The sequence below is a fragment of the Tenrec ecaudatus genome, chromosome 2 (genome assembly GCF_050624435.1).
Source record: "Tenrec ecaudatus isolate mTenEca1 chromosome 2, mTenEca1.hap1, whole genome shotgun sequence".
Lineage (NCBI taxonomy): Eukaryota > Metazoa > Chordata > Mammalia > Afrosoricida > Tenrecidae > Tenrec > Tenrec ecaudatus.
Window position 1 is genome coordinate 16,416,492 of NC_134531.1, and position 16,665 is coordinate 16,433,156.

Consider the following 16,665-nt stretch of genomic DNA (forward strand, 5'->3'; position numbering starts at 1 on the left):
GGCTGTTGGCATTTGGGAGTTTTCTTTAACTACAATGTTTATAACAGGCACTGAAGGGCAACAATAATAGAGCCAACATATTTTGGATATATCAGTAGCATTTTATTGATATAAAACAAAAGAGAACCAACTAGAATTAAGAAAGACAGGAGCAGAACATACATTTATTTAGATGAGCATTAGCATAGGAGTAAAATAAATTTAATTATTTAAAGTTATTCAACTCTTCAAAAAATGTTCTTACTAAAATGAAACTCTTTTCCCAGTCACAAAGGAGCATTTTAGAATTTTGGAATATATTTGGTTTTTAATGGTTGTGGTTAGTTGCCCTTGAGTCAATCCCAAATTATGGTGACTCTAAAAGTGTAGAACTATCAATCTTTAACAGCTTTAATCTTTTGTAAATTTGTGGTCATGTTTTTGATCCAGGTGTGAGCATTTTTGTTTTCTTTACATTGAGTTATAAACCATAATGAAACTCTCATTTCAGATCTTCATCTGTAACTTAATTCCCCCTCCTCTGTTCATTCAGCAAGCAAGGTCGTACCATTAGAAAATCACATACTTTTGATGAGCCGTCCTCCAACCCTGATGCCACATTCTACTTCATATAGGCCAGCTTCTCAGATTATTTGCTCAGCAGACAGAGTTAATGAAAATGAAAGGATACAACTATTATTCCTAGTTTTAAACTACACGGTATCTTCTTGGTTTGTTTAAATGACTTGTCTATTAGTTTGTGTACTGGTATCAAATATTCTAGAATTGCCATTCTTCGCAATCTTACCTATAGTTTGGTATTATTCACAGAACTGGATTCCTTTGCATAGTCAATAAAACATGAGTAAACATCTTTCTGATATCTCTACTTTCAGCCAATATCTAGCTGATGTTAAAAATGATAGCCTTCCTTACATATCTTCTTCTGAATCTGGCTTCAATTTCTGGCATTTCCTTGGGAATGTATTGCTGCATCCATTTTTGAAGAATGTTCAGCAAAATTTTACTTTCATGAAATATTAAGGATACTATACTGTTGGATAATTTCCACATTCTGTTGGATTACCTTTCTGTGGAATGTGTACAAATATGCGTCTGTCCAGTTGCACACCAATAATTATCACTGTATCCTAATTACATGTTTCATTGGTTTCAGACTGAAGACATTGTCAAAATTCTTCCATTTCTTCCTCACGAGCCTTAGAAGTTGGTGTGGATATCTCAGACACATCGCCATTCATGACAGATCTTGAAATGTTCTTTTTGACAATGAACTTGTCATTCCTCATACAGCAAAGCATCTGTCCAGTTTAAACGGCCAATTACAATAAATTTCAATTCACTAATGTCTAGGATATAAATATTTATGTGTTCCTTTCCATTTTTAAAGAATTCCAGTTTTCCTCTCTCATGTGTCATATGTTCTAGGTTCTGATTGTTAATATATGTTTGCAACCGTTTCTCTCAATTTGAGTAGTGTTCACAAGCAAATGAAAGTCCAGAAAGAGTTTCTCCATCCCCATCATCACAGTCAACTCTACTTTCAGAAGGCAGTCTCTCCTTGGTCATCTTTGGAGTACCTTTCATCCAGAGAGGCTCATCTGGCACTGCACATGATGAAATTCTCCTCCCATTCAGAAGGTTCTCAGTGGCTAACTCCTCAGAAATAGACAAGATATTTATTCAGAGTCTGTTCTTAGTCTGGAAGCTCTGCTGACCCTATTAATTTGGGTGGCCTGCCACTGAAACACCAGTGACACAACTTACAGCATCAAGGCAACACAAAAACCACCTCAATATGATAAGCTGAACAGATTTAAATCCATACAAACTAATGACAGAAGACCTGATGAGTTATTGGATGGATGACATCAAGAATATCACACCTGGTGGTGGTGGGGGGGGGGGAGCCAAAAGTTCATTGAAAATACAGAAAACAAATAAAATATAAACATTTTGTTAGAAGAATCTAAAATTTGCTTCTTATCATAGAGTAGCTGAAGTAAATGGAAGAAATTATGAAATTTAAGAACTGAGCAGAAAATTTCAAAGGGAAGCTTGAGAAGACAAAAAAATATTTTAATGAAATGTGCTAGACCTGTAGTTTGAAAACCAAAATGGAAGAACATTTTTAGCATATAACAAACTGAAAATAATAAAGAAAGAATTCAAACCTCCAGATGCAAAACTGAACTGTTCTCTGAGTAAAATATTGATCAGTGCAGGAAGCAGCAAAAGAAGATGAGAGCAATCCACAGAATCATTTTGCCCCAAAGAACAAAGTGACAGACAATCATTCCAAGAGGTGACAGATGTTTAAGAACCAGTGGTATTGAAAGAAGAAGTCCAAGCTGCACTGTAGGCAATAGCAAGAAATAAAACTTCAGAATTGGACAGAATATCCATTGAAATTTTTCAAAAAGCTGAGACACTGAGAGCACCCAATTGCCAAGAAGTTTAGAAGACAGCTACCTGGCCAACTGATTGGAAAAGGTTCATATTTGTCTTCATTCTGGAGAAAAGTAACCTCAAAGAATGCACAAATTGTAGGACATCATTGACATCACATGCAAGTAAAACTCTGTCGAAGCTCATTCATCAACACCTTATCAGGGAGTTGCCAGAAACACCAGCCAGATTCAAAAGAGGATGTATCAAAAGGGTTATCATTGTTGATGTCAGTTGAACCTTGACTGAAAGCACAGACTACCAGAGAGATATGTTTTATTGATCATTTCGATATTTACCTCTTTGGATCATAGGTAGGGATAACATTTTGAAGCATGTGAATTCCAGAATACTCCATTGTGCTCGTACGGAACCGGCATACAGAACACGAGGCAGTTGTTCCAAGAGAACACAGCTGTATCGAGTGGGTTAAAATATGGAAAAGTTGTACACTTTCCCCATACTTACTCAGTTGGTCAGATGAACAAATAATCAGAGAAGCTGAACTCCATCAAGAAGGACACGGCACCAGGGTTGTAGGAAGGTTTATTAACACAATGCCAAAACCTTGCTTTCCAAAGTGACGAGTAATGAGAGTGCTGACTGATGAACATCAAGTTTAGCTCTCAGCATGGATTGCAACCTAATGTAAAGAAAACCAAACATCCTTGAAACTGGGTCAAGGCATCACAGTTGGATCAAACATCAATCATGATAAACAGAAAAGATGGAAGTAGACAAGAATTTCACCTAGTTTGGCTTTACAAGCAATGCTCACGAAGCACTAGGCAAAAGTTCAACTGACACATTGTGTTGGACAAATCTACGGCACGAGGTCTCTCGAAAGTGCTCAAATACAAGACTGTCACCTCCAGGACCCAGGTGTGCCTGACTCAATGCATGCCCTTTTCAGAGCTGGAAAGAACCATAGACTGCCAGAAGAATGAAGAAATCCTTCTTGAAAGCAGTACAGTGAGGATGGAGAGACTTTGAATCCCATTCTTCGGGCATGCTATCAGGAGGGAACAAGCCCTGGTGAAGGAAATCTTGGTAACCTAGACCAAAACAAAACAAACTCACTGCCATCAAATCCATGTCGATTCATAGCAACCGCATAGGACAGGGTAGAACTGCCTCTGTGAGTTTCGGAGACTGTAACCATCCACAGGAATAGAAAGACCTTTCTCCTATGGAGCCACTAGGGGTTTCTAACTGCCAACCGTGGGGCTAGCAGCCCAACCCATAACCACTACACCCCTAGGGCTCCTGATAATAGAGAAGGGAAGTGAAAAATAAAAAAGGAAGCCCCTTGAAGAGATGGGTTGACCCAGACAAAAAATTAAAGTGACAGACATTACATTAAACTGGCAGGCGTTCCCTTTTCCAGGCGAGAGAAAATGTTTCACTCTCTCAATTGAGAAAAGGCATCCATTTTCTAAATACCAACTTCCCATTAACTGAACTAAACAAACCCTCTGCAAGGTCAAGCCCACCTCAAGAACTGTTCAGTAGGGTTTCCAAGACTGGAAGGAAGCAGGCTGCGTCATTTTCCTCGTGTGGAATGTCTGGGGGATTGGATCCACTACTCTTTGGGTTGCTTTCTCTATAGAGAGCACAATTTACCATGAAGACGTTCCTGTTACAAACTAATTGGTGAATCTAGCACACAGAGAAATCGGTTTTATTTATGTCATAGCATAACAAATCTATTGAGTGGCTCTTGTTCCATTAAGTTCCTGCTATCCTGCCTGGAGAAAACCTTGCCTGGAAAGGGGAAGTGTCTGGTGACTGGTTTTCTCAGGCCAGGATCATGGGTTTCTATCACATGTTCAGATATTTCCTGAAACATGTTCCTAAGCCAGGGCAGCCTCTCCAGCTTGGGCTCTCTCACTCCTACTGCTTATTTTCGCAGAAGCAGTCCTGGCATGAGGCCGGAATCACCAGCCCATTACAGTCCCCTCAGGATGACAATTTTTTTTGGGGGGGGGGCTCTTGATGGTCTCTTCACCCTTGTAGTTGGTGAAATCTCAGTGTTTTGAGGGGGAGTCTTAGTTTTCAATTGCTCTTTCTTCATCTTGGCCTTGGTTCAGTAGCCACAACGAATACATCAACTCTTTACAAAATGTGAATTTTCCATTTGTAACTCTATAATAGAGTTTGAATCATAGACAAATGGTATTACTTGTGAATCTATTTATAATTTAGAGTCCATCAAGGAGAATTTTGAGAGCGTAGGAGTAAGAAGGGGTTATGATTGTGAGGTGCAACTTTCCAAACTATAAGAAACACGGCAGTGCCTTTAATGAATTGTTAGGCGATTTTCTAAGAGCCCAAAAAGGAAATGCTCTGCTTTTCGGTGTCAGAAACCCTGGCAACCTCATCTCAAGAACTGGACATAACTTGTCAGTTATTCCACTCATCTTCGCCATGATCCACATTCGTTTTCAGAAACAGGAGAGGCAATTTGAAAGGAAATATAACACTTAATGGAAATGAAAAGGCATCGGGGGCCAGCAGTAACTGGCGAGAAGGAATACACGCCAGCCTGCTCTTCAGAGAGCCTGCCCTTTGCAGCTCCATGACGTGCTGGAAGTTGAACTCATGCTCTTTACTTCCCTGGTTGGAGCTGTAGGATTGCTGGTGATTCTTCCTCTTTAAGTAAAATGGAAATTGCGAAACAATCTAGTTCTCACCTCTAGAGACTACTAAGGGAGCCAACCGCAGATCAGAGTTTGCCTTCTTTCTACTGAGCAATAACTAGGTTTGCGAGACGAAATCTCCCGTGCAATATAGGAATTCTGTAAGCATTTCGATGTGTTACATGATTCTTTAATGAACACTAGGATATTAATCTTTATTTACTATCAAGGCTTTGGAGAACATTATTTTATAACAACTGTACAAAAAATTAAGAATATTTTAATTTCAATCTTTTACATTTAACTCAAGCTGTCATCCAAACCTGGTCTACTTCTCTTCTTCACCAAGTAGCTATGACCTTCTGCATTCATGACAGAAGCCTTAAATGAACAAATTCACGTAATTTTAGCTTCACAAGTTATACAAAATTTACACATTGATCGTTTTTCTACAGCTATTTTTCAACCGAGGTGAATTAAGAGAAAATTTTTATAGAGAAGCCACACCGTTTTGCCATTTTTGTTGTTCTTTTTCTTGTGCCCACGTTAGGAAGATACTCTGCTAGCATGTACCAGAGGCAAACACAGAGCACACTGCCCTGCTGCGATCATGTATGAGGAAAGGGAAGCTTGAGCATCCCAGATATTCTCCAAAGATATTCTTTAGAGTGCTATTTAAATGTGGTCCTCACCTCCTATCTCAGAGCTCATCTGACGTCATCACCCTTGCAGCAGGAACCTATTTCCAACCAAATTAATGTGACATCCATTTCTGCCTGTTTCCTCAGTCCCACCGGAGGAAAGACGCTCCCTGAAAGAGTCAGTCACTCAGCTCCTGCAAAGTCCTTGTCTTGTCTATGGAAGAGTTCACAGGCTGATTTTTGGAAACACTTTTTACCATAGAGTGATGTAACACAATTTCTTTTTGAAATGGTTTCATACAAAATGAGAAATTTCTAAGAAGACACTGGTCATTGTTGGGGTTCGCTAAGTAGCCAGTGAAGTTTGTGAGCTTTCTTGAGATTTTCTAATCTTTTGATGGGCTGTTGATACATTCAACATTTTAAGTCATTGAATAAATTGCTTCTTTATTCAACGTTAAACAACAAAAACATGTTAGAGCCTTGCAATAGAGACTTAGATGTGGAGGGCATATTTCCCTTTCTACAGAAAATCAGCATTGTGCTTGCCATCATTTTCTTCATGACAATTACAGAAGAAGCGATGGTTTGGGTCAACTTAAATAAAGTGACCAATGTGTTCTTCAACTTCGTAAGGAAACAGCTTTGTAGCACATGTTCAGCCTACTGTACAGCACACATTATGCTTTATAAGTTATGTCTTAAAAACACGTGATAATAATGACAATTTTGTTGGAATTCTTTGTAATCCTAGTTGTTTCAATGGTATACCAAATGAATGTTCCCAATATCATATCATAAGAAATCTCTGACAGTAGAGAGTACAAAACTAATTGCAAAAGTTTTTAGAATCAAAGCTCTTCTTTGCCCTTTACCATGTTATATCAATATGGCAGTTGATTTTCATTCTGAACATCAGCAGAAGTGATGCTCAGTAACCATTATACCAGGAGCAGCATTTGTATGTCAGGGATTCATGTACTCCAAAGTCATGAAGCTGATTCTGATTCATAGCACCCCTTTCAAACTTTATGGAATTTCCAGCAGGGCTTCCAGGGCTGTGCTCTTGACAGAAGCAGTCTAAAAGTCTTTCTTTCATGGAATGGCTACTGAGTTCAAATTGCTGAACTTTGGCGAGCAGTCAAGGTTTAACCACTGCTGTCACTAAGGTCTCTGCTCAGGAATTTAACCCCAGTAAATCCACAAACATGAAAGCACATTTAATGCTCAGACTGTCACTGCTAAAAATGTTGTTGTGGTTACACACTGTCAAGTTGGTTGTGACAAATGTCAACCCTATTTACCACAGAATGATATTCTGCCCAGCCCTGGGCCATCTTCACAATTGTTCTTATTTTTGCGCCCACTGCTGTAGTCATTGTGTCAGTCTATCTTGTCAAGAGCCTTCTTTGGTCTCACTGTCCTTGCACTTTACCGAGCACAATGTCTGCTATAGGGACTGGTCTCTCCGGACAACATGTTCAATGTGTGCCTTCCTAGCCTCAAAGGAACTTTTTAGCTGCACATTTTCCCAGATAGATATGGTTGTTTTTTTTACTCTCTGTAATCAAAGTGAATAGAATGAACACATTCTGGATACATTTAAATAAAATGTGAAGCAATTATATAATGATTTTAATAATATTATGTAAGTGAAAAACTATTGTTAGCATTTGGCAAGAAGATGAAGAAAATGCTAGATTTATCATTATTGTCTAAATGTATATATCATTTGTGATACTATATATGCTCAAGTATAAGCTGACCCAAATATCAGCTGAGACACCTAACTTTACCACAAAAACTGCATAAAAATGTGCTGAAAATTTTGGCTATACACGAGTATATACAGTAATTATATTTCTGTGTCAACTTGACTCTGCCTGAATTCTCAATGGCATGAAAATTTAGACCGATCAATCACCCATGATGTAACCTAACGTGATATAAGGAGCTCAATAATGAGATCCGATGTGAGCAGCCTCCAGCGCAGGACCTCGCAGTGTTCTGTTATGTTGGACTTAAGGGCCCTCTGGGAATCAACCGACTCCATGACACCTAACAACAGCAGGATGAGCCAATCAGGGGTGAGGAGATTAATATGGGCTGCAGTTACCTTCCTGAGACCACAACCTTGATCCAATCAATCAACAGGAAGTGCCCGTGAGTATGTGGCCTGCTTTTATTTCAAGTGGACTCTGTGGAGAAGTTCCCTTGCTTTTTGCTGGGTTTGGATATTGAGTCAAACTTCTCTTCCACCCTCTGGTTCTTTAGATTTCAGTCAGTGACCAACCATGTTACCTGCTGCTCTTGGGAGGGGTCAGAAAACACTGCCGGTATTGGTGTCAAGAAATGCTGCCAATCTGACAAGTAGGAACTTGCTTCCCTCTACAATGATGTGAGTCATTTATTTGATATAAATGCCTCCACACATATACATATGTAAGCTTTAATGGTTTAGCTTAAATAGAGAGCCCAGAGTATTACACATTTTAACCATGTCAATATGTATTTTTAAGAAAAATATTATGTGAAGAAAGTAAATAATATTTATTAATACATTTCTTTATTTTAAACTGATGAGTAAATCATGTACTGGTTAGTAGTGTAGTCTCAGATTGATAGTTTTATAGAGCACTAACACAGATGATTAAATTATTGAAAAAGATACTCTAATTTAGACTGAATTATTTATATCTCTTTATATTTCAAAGATGGCACTTTGATAACTTAGGTGAACCTCACTCAAGTCATATTTTTCAATCATCTTATGTGCATATGAGAGCTAAACAATGAAATAAATGAGGACTACCAAAGAAAAATTGATCATTTGACTTATAGTGTTGGTAGAGAATATTCAACCTAACCTGGACTGCCAAACAGTCAAGCGAAGCTGCGTTGGAAGAAGTATATAGCCAAGTATAGAAGTGGAAATGTCAAGAATTCCCCCTGAGATGTTATTAGGAGTCATCAGGACTTGGAGAAAGACATCACGGCTCTGTAAAGTAGAGAGTTAGCAAAAAGAGCAAAATCCTCAACAACATTGAATCACACAGTGGCTACAAAATTGAGCTCCAACATAGTAACGGTTGTCAATACTTTTCCGGAGTAAACAGTGTTTCGTTTTGTTGTACATAGAATCTCTAAGAGTCAGAAGCAATTTGATGGCACCTAACAGACACAAGCTACTTTCATTGGTACCAAAATATTTTCATCTAGTGTTTATTGTACAGATATTCCTAAATACTATGAAAAACTTCTTGCCCTTAAGAGTATACATTCTACTGGCATATTTATAACCCAAATAAACACATTAATGAATAAATCCATAATTAAAATATCCTGTCAGAAAGTTTTAAAACACTTCATATAATAATTTGTCACCAGGACAAAAAAAAGAAAAACACATTGCTCTAGCAAATCTTGGAGGAAGAAGTGAATAAATTTGTTTCGGTGCTGAAACTCATCTATTGGGAGATCACACGACCCTTGACTTAGATGCCATTAGTTTTGTTAGCCAGAGAGATAAGGAAAACAGAAAACAGAACTGGTAAATAGAGAAATGTTTCACTCCTGTAAGAATAGTAGGATTTTCCTCTGTCTTCAATCAACCCTTCAGTAAAATTATCCAAACCTTCTAAACTTTTGAATGAATAGTGTGTGTGTGTGTGTGTGTGTGTGTGTGTGTGTGTGTGTGTGTGTATGAATGCCAATTAGGTACTGAAGTGCTTTTTTTTGGTTATATAGGAAAATATTAGGATTCAAATGCATCAGAGACCAAGAGCATGTCAAACTCCTCATCCCTTGCAAATAATCAGTGTTCTGAGAGGAAGTTTTACATTTTTATGGTCCCTGGAATTGGCAATGAAAGCTGTGATTTTCTTGGTTTCATGAAACAAGAGGAAAGGACTGCTCTAGATGAGATCTGGATTATGTATTCAAGTGATGAACTAATTTGTTCTTACGCAAATTTTAAAAAATTATTGCAAGCAAGATGCATATTATCTTTCATTCTTAACATTATAATATGCATATAGCAAAACCAAAACATTTCACTGCCCTTGAATCACAGACTCATAGCAAGCCCTGTAGGACCCCTGTGAGTCCCTCCTGATCACAGGAAGAGAAGCCCCATCTTTCTTTGTGGTGTTGGTTGTTCTAAACTGCCAGCCTTGTGGACGGCAGCCCAGGAGGTAATCACTACCCCACTAGTGCCCCTAAGATGCATTGACATGTTTCTAAATCCATCTCTAAAGGGAGCTCTATGATTCCAATGAGGTTTTATAAAAGAGTCAAATTGCTAATCTGGATATAAAGAATATTCATTTGTTTATGCAGCACTTCTGTTCCCAGGGTGTCAAGCAAGAATGGGAAGTGACACATTTCTTAGATTCCACAACCTAGAAGAGATGTTTGTTTGTGGGAAGAAACTGCATTATCTTTTAATATGGTCTGTTAACCGGAACAAAACTACCACCTTTCCACAAATTCTATGTTTCTCTAGCAGAAATAATAGAATCCTTGCATCAATTAATTCTATAAGGCATGCTTTTTTTCTACTCTTGAAGGGATTTTGTTACAAAACTTAATTATTTAAACAGTCTAGATTTAAATAAAAACTGACAGCATTTTACTGACAGCCTAGTAGCATTCTGTTTCTAAGTGTGTCTGATACTGTCATAATTCCACGCCATCCAGTATAGACTATGTTGAACCATTATGAAAATTAATTTCCTGGATTTTCTTTAGTGACAACACGTACGCACATTTTATCCATTATCCAATATCCATGATTAGATTTTTGAAATGTGTTCAGGAAAGTGGCTAACTTTCATAAGAGAAAAATAAAACAATTTCTACTTGGTGGTCACCACTCACTGGATAAGCAGTTTAGTTCCAAAGGGGGGTGGGAGTTACTGCATTGTCTGGTAGCAGTTATCAATCAATCCCTGAATGGAACATATGACTTCTGTTTCGTTTATTATTCTTGATGAGCCCATAAAATGATAGAAAAAAAGATACAGGAAGGAAGATGTATTTACAAGGCACAAAGTGCAAGTGAACATCCTGTTGACTTCAGTTCAGTGTGAATGCAGGACAGAGTCAACCAGATTCAAGGGAGCAAGACTTTTGTGCATGTGGATGTGGGTCAGAGAGGGCATACAATATGAGGATTCTTATGCTCGGCTTATTTTGCTCAGCATATCTTCAAGCACCATTCATAATGTAACATAGATGAAGATTGCACTTATTCTACAATTATTTCATTGTAATTATGTGCCATTTAAACATTTTAAATATTGATTTAAAAATATAATCGGATTGGCATAAATTAAGGCATCATATATTTTAATCATTCAATCATATTAAGAATTGTGCAATCATCACTCAAATCAATTTCAGAAAATGTTCCTTTTACTCTTACTCATTGTTGTTAGCTCCCCATTCCTTACCCACCCTCTCCTGCCAGACCCTTAGGTAAGTATTCATCCAGTTGCTGTCTCCACAGGTTTGCCTATCCTGAATGGCATGTGCAGAAAGCCAGACATTAAGACACAGTTATGAAACAAACAAAAAACCACAGTGACAAAGTAAAACAGAAAAACCTCAATTGAAAAGAATGTAGACAATATTAAACAAACAATTTTCAAGGGTATCAAAATGTAGATCAAATGAGAAGGTATTACATTGTACAGTGAAAAACGTGAACCAATGGAGCACTGGAAACACACTAAAGAGGAGCCAGTCTCCTAAGGTTAAGACCAGGAAGCCTTTTGAGACTGAGATTTGGGGGGTTAGTAAAAAAATTAAAAAGAAAGAACATTTTCTGTACAAAGAAGTGAAGGACAGATGAAAGAAAGTTTAAATAAGCATGGCAAGATTATAAACTATAAATAAGTCCCTTGGCTGGAGTGTGGGGTTCAGAAAGTTGCACAGTAAACTTTGTAAACTAAGCTGAGATATAGCAAGTTCATCTTACGGCCCTGATAGAACCTACTTCACAAATAAGTAGGTGATGTGGAAAGCATCTTTGCCCCTCTCTGTCTAGCTCCTTTACCTTGATCACTCTCTTCCAGGTCTTTGGATCAGAGTCAACAGCCCAGTTCCTTTTGCCTGCTGACCCTGATAGCCATCAGTCCACGTTCTGACCTGCTGGCATCAGATTCATCCACTCTGCATTCATCAGCCTTGTTCTTCATGTTTTCTTGTTTGTCTTCCTACTGCCTGGTCACTTTCTGCTTCCTTGTTTATTAGAAAAAGCCTTCAATTTTACATCTGATTCAGGAAACTATACTGCACTGGACACACCTGCTGCTACAACCCTGTGAGGCTCCTTCCGATGTAAATCTCTCTCTTCCTTTATTGTCATGCTTATTGCTTTCTTTCTTTATTACACATACAAAAGCATCACTGGTCTTGCTTCTCTAAAACCCCAGCCTAATCCTCCCTCCACCACCCCCTACAGCAAATACAAATGGGACAAAAAGCTGGATTTACATAGAGTGTGACATAAAATGGTATCGAGAAAATGAGTAGTATAATGTCAGATGCAAGTAAAGTATTGTGGTTGAGATGAAAGACTTTAACATGTTGAAACTTTTTGTTAGGTTCCTTTCAAAATAGGCAGTTATCTTGGAATATTTCAAAGTAGCAGGGAAAATCCATGAACAGTGGCTACTCATTGAATGTGCTGAGCTCTGTTTTTGTCTTTCTATTTCTCTAGGTTTATTTTACCTCATACAGATTTAGATGTGAAATTTCCCACATTTTCAGATCATCGAGAATTCATCTTCTGGTACACGGACTTCAATTCCCTACTCATCAGTAACTTTGTCCTCTGCCATCTTGCCATCATTTTCGGTTCCAGGAATTGGAACACGTAATAGAGATTATCTTGGGCATTAGTGAACTGAAAATGGATTTGTATTTACCACTTTGAATTGGACAATCATGGTTTATTATCAGGAATGACAAATTTAAGAGGAATAGTATCACATTCATAGTAAAACACACACACACACACACACACAATGCGCCCACGCATGCACAATAAACCCCAAGACATTTCAAGGTTTATTATCTGGTAGGATAAGATCTATACACTTACATCTACACAGAATTCCGGCTACCACAACCATCATGCAACTTTATGCACCAACCAATAAAACTAGTGATGATGGAATTAATGAATCCTTCAGTCTGAACTTGATAAAACATACAATACAATTAGGACACATTGATAGTGACTGGCAATTGGTAAACAAAGGTTGGAACAAAGGGGAAGTAACAGTGGTTGGAAAATATTATTTTGGTGGGAGAAACAAGGCTGTAAATTGCATGATGGAATTCTGGAAAACCACCAAAATCCACATTGCAAATAGGTTCATGGAACACAAACCAGGAGGACTCTACAGGAGATAACAGTGACTCTATCGACGGACTGAAATGTAACAGTTTTGACGAAGACATGCCCTTGAGCCCTTTGTTTCAGTGTACAAAGGAAGACCGTGCGGTAGAACCGATTGTGTGGATTCTAACAGAGGATTCAGTTCTGTATGAAATTTGTCTTTCCTTGACTAGGTCTGTTGGACTTTCTGAATGTCTCTGCAAAGATGTTTTTCATTCCTTAATTTCTGCACTCCTGTACATAAGATGAACAGTGGTTTGGGAAATCTAAGGTGTTAAGATGAGTGTTCGTCATAAAGGCAATTACAAGGATACCAACATTGCACCTGAAATGTCTGAGAAATGGTAGGGCTTGTACATCCAAAAGCGGAAATTCCGGGATGGCAAAAACAAGGTAGTGCTGAAGGTTGGGTGTTTGAACTCGCTCAGATTACTTTGAGAGAAAAGCCGGGTCATCCGTTTCCAACAGGCCACAGAACGAAAAGACTGCAGTACCGAGTTGTCGTCCAAAACTCGAGTGACATCCTGGGATATTTTAGTTTTTTAATTTTATCTTTCCAAAACAATAGTGTAAAAAATGTTCTGTGCTTCCGCAGCCCACCATTCTTTGGGAAATCAGTAACTCTTTTCCCAATATGTTCTTTGAAGATTTTAACATTTTAAGGAACAAACAGTGCTCATGGAAGCAGCTGTCAGGATATAAAACAATGCCTCACATTGGCTAAATCTGCTGCACAAGCCTCTTGAAAGTGCTGAAAAGCAGGGACGTTACTTTGAGGATTCTGGTGCACCTGACTCTAATTTTAATGCCTCGCAAGTAAGTGACAGTTGGATTTAGAATAATGATCTGAACATATCTGTCTTGGGAAAATTACAGCCAGGATGCTCTTTAGAGGAAAGGCTGGCAAGACTTCATCTCATATCCTTTGGACATGTTCTCAGGAGAGACCAATCACTGAAGAAGGGCATAGTGCTTGGTAACACAGAGGGGGCAATGAACAAGAGGACGGCCCTTGATGAGATGGATTGACAACCTGGCTGCAACAATAGACTTAAACATAAGAAAAATTGTGCACATGGTGCAGGACCAGGCAGCGTTTAGTTCTGTGGTGCATCAGGTCGCTATGAGTTGGGCCTCGCTTGAGGGTACCAAACCACAACAATGACAAGGAACATTCCCAGTCCTTATGGCACCAATATTCTTGCCCTTCATCTTTGCCAAAATGTGTTGAGTTTTTACCCACATAATAGGGATTCTCTTACAGAACATCTCTGAAAAGTTCAGGAGAACAATTTGTCAATATAGTTTCAATAAACAGATAAAATTACTTTATATATTATTTGAAGAATTGAACTACCTCCTTCAGAAATTATCTTTGCTTCAATGACTTGTTCCCCATACCTATTTAATCTCCAAAGATTCCGGAAAATATTTAATTTTGTCATCATCTGTGATGCTAATCATTTCAATTAAAGTAATTGAAATTGATTTAGATCCTTAAGTTGCTTATCACATTTTTCTGGCTATATGACATATCACATCCACTTCTGTGCTATTGAAACTGCTTAAAATGTTAAAATGGGAGGAAGAGCTTTTATAAAGAGTTCTTCATTCATCATGTTATTTTCTTAAAAGCATTTTGTGCCTCCTATCGACAAAAATGGAAAATATATCTTGATAAATGAACAAGCAACACTATTATATGAAAAATATAGACAAAAAGAAAGTTTACTAAAAGGGAAGCTTAATTGGAACATTGTACTCTCAATATTCAAAAAGCACTATTTTTCATAAATATATCTTTCATAGTAAAACCAGTTATTTTAAAATTCTTTGTACGCTAAGACATTTCCATGCTAATAGCTAGTCAGGATGCTGTGTGAAGAATCTTCTTCAATATGGAGTTTATCTTAACATTAAAAAAACAACCCTCAGAGTTAGACTAATATGAAACATGGAGAGAATGCTGAGATTGTTAGATTTCATTCTATTTGCGTCTAGATTCAGCATTCATTGAAGTGTTGTAGTTGTCATTGTTTAGATGCCACGGAATCTGGCTGGACCCATATGCACAACAGAACAGAACACTGTAAGGTCCTGCGACATCCTGGCAATGGTCCCTATGCCTGAGACCGCTGATGCAGCCACAGTATGAATCCATCTCATTAAGAGCCTTCCTCCTTTCGCTGCCCCTCCTCTTTATGAAGCAGGATTTCCTTCTCAAGGTTGTGGTCTCTCTTGACAATATGTCCAAAACATGTAAGACACAATCTTGCCACCCTCGTCTCTAAGGAGCATTCTGGGCTTGCTTCTAAGACAGTTTTGCTCTTGTAGCTGTGCATGCTACTTTCAACCTTGAATTAGCACCCAAGTCAAATGACGCACACATTGAGCAAAATTCCAACAACAACAACAACAAATTTAAAGTGCTAGAAAGCAAATATGTGCCTCTGAGGACTAAGGAGCGTCTGATCCATTCTATGGTGTTTTCAATCTCTTCACATGTGGCAAAATCGGGACAAGGAAGAAGGAAGACTGAATACGAGGCGATGTTTTTGACACATGGTGTTGGTGTAGACTTCTAGAAGAATGACTATTTCCATTAAAAAAAAACATTTTATTGGGGGCTGGTATAATTCTTATCACAATCCATACATACATCCATTGTGTCAAAAACATATGTACATTTGTTGCCATCATCATTCTCCAAACATTTGTCTTCTACTTGAGCCCTTAAGATCTGCTGCTCATTTTCCCCTCCCTCCCCACTCTCCCAACCTTGTGAACCCTTCATCATTCATAAATTATTATTATTATTATTATTTCGTCATATATTACACTGTCTGATGTCTCCCCCTGCCCTCTTCTCTGCTGTCCCTCCCCCTTTCCACCCTACATTCTCTCCACCCTCCAGGAATCACCGCTCCTCATCACTGGTTCTGGAGGAGTCATCTCTCCTGGATTCCCTGTGTTTCCAGTTGCTATCTGTACCAATGTACATCCTCTGATCTAGCCAGATTTTCAAGATACTTTCCTACATACAATACATCCAGAAAGCTTTGTAAAGCAAAGGCAATGTGACTTTGTGTTTGGATGTGTTCTTAGGAGCAGCCAGGCTCCGAGGAAGGACATTGTGCATGGTAAAGCACAGGGTCAGCAAACAGAGCAAGGTCTCCAAAAGATGGATTGTCACAGTGGTGCAAACAATTTTAGGGAACAACTTCAACCTGTGCTTTCCAAGTTTTTTTCCTCCCATGATGTCTTTACCAGATTGTTTCAAAGTATTTAATATACTTTAGTCAAATGTGATTTTGATAATTATAATACAATATAGGACGTTAAGTTTGAAAGCTCAAGTCAATGATAGAATATTTTTTGACCATATAAATCTTCATAATACCTAAAATGATGAATTCTGGAGAGCTTACTCTTTTGGACACATCTGTGGACATGAATGTGGGCAATATCTACTAAATATTTTTATAATACTGTATATGCATAACAATATGCATAACTAAATGACAACTAA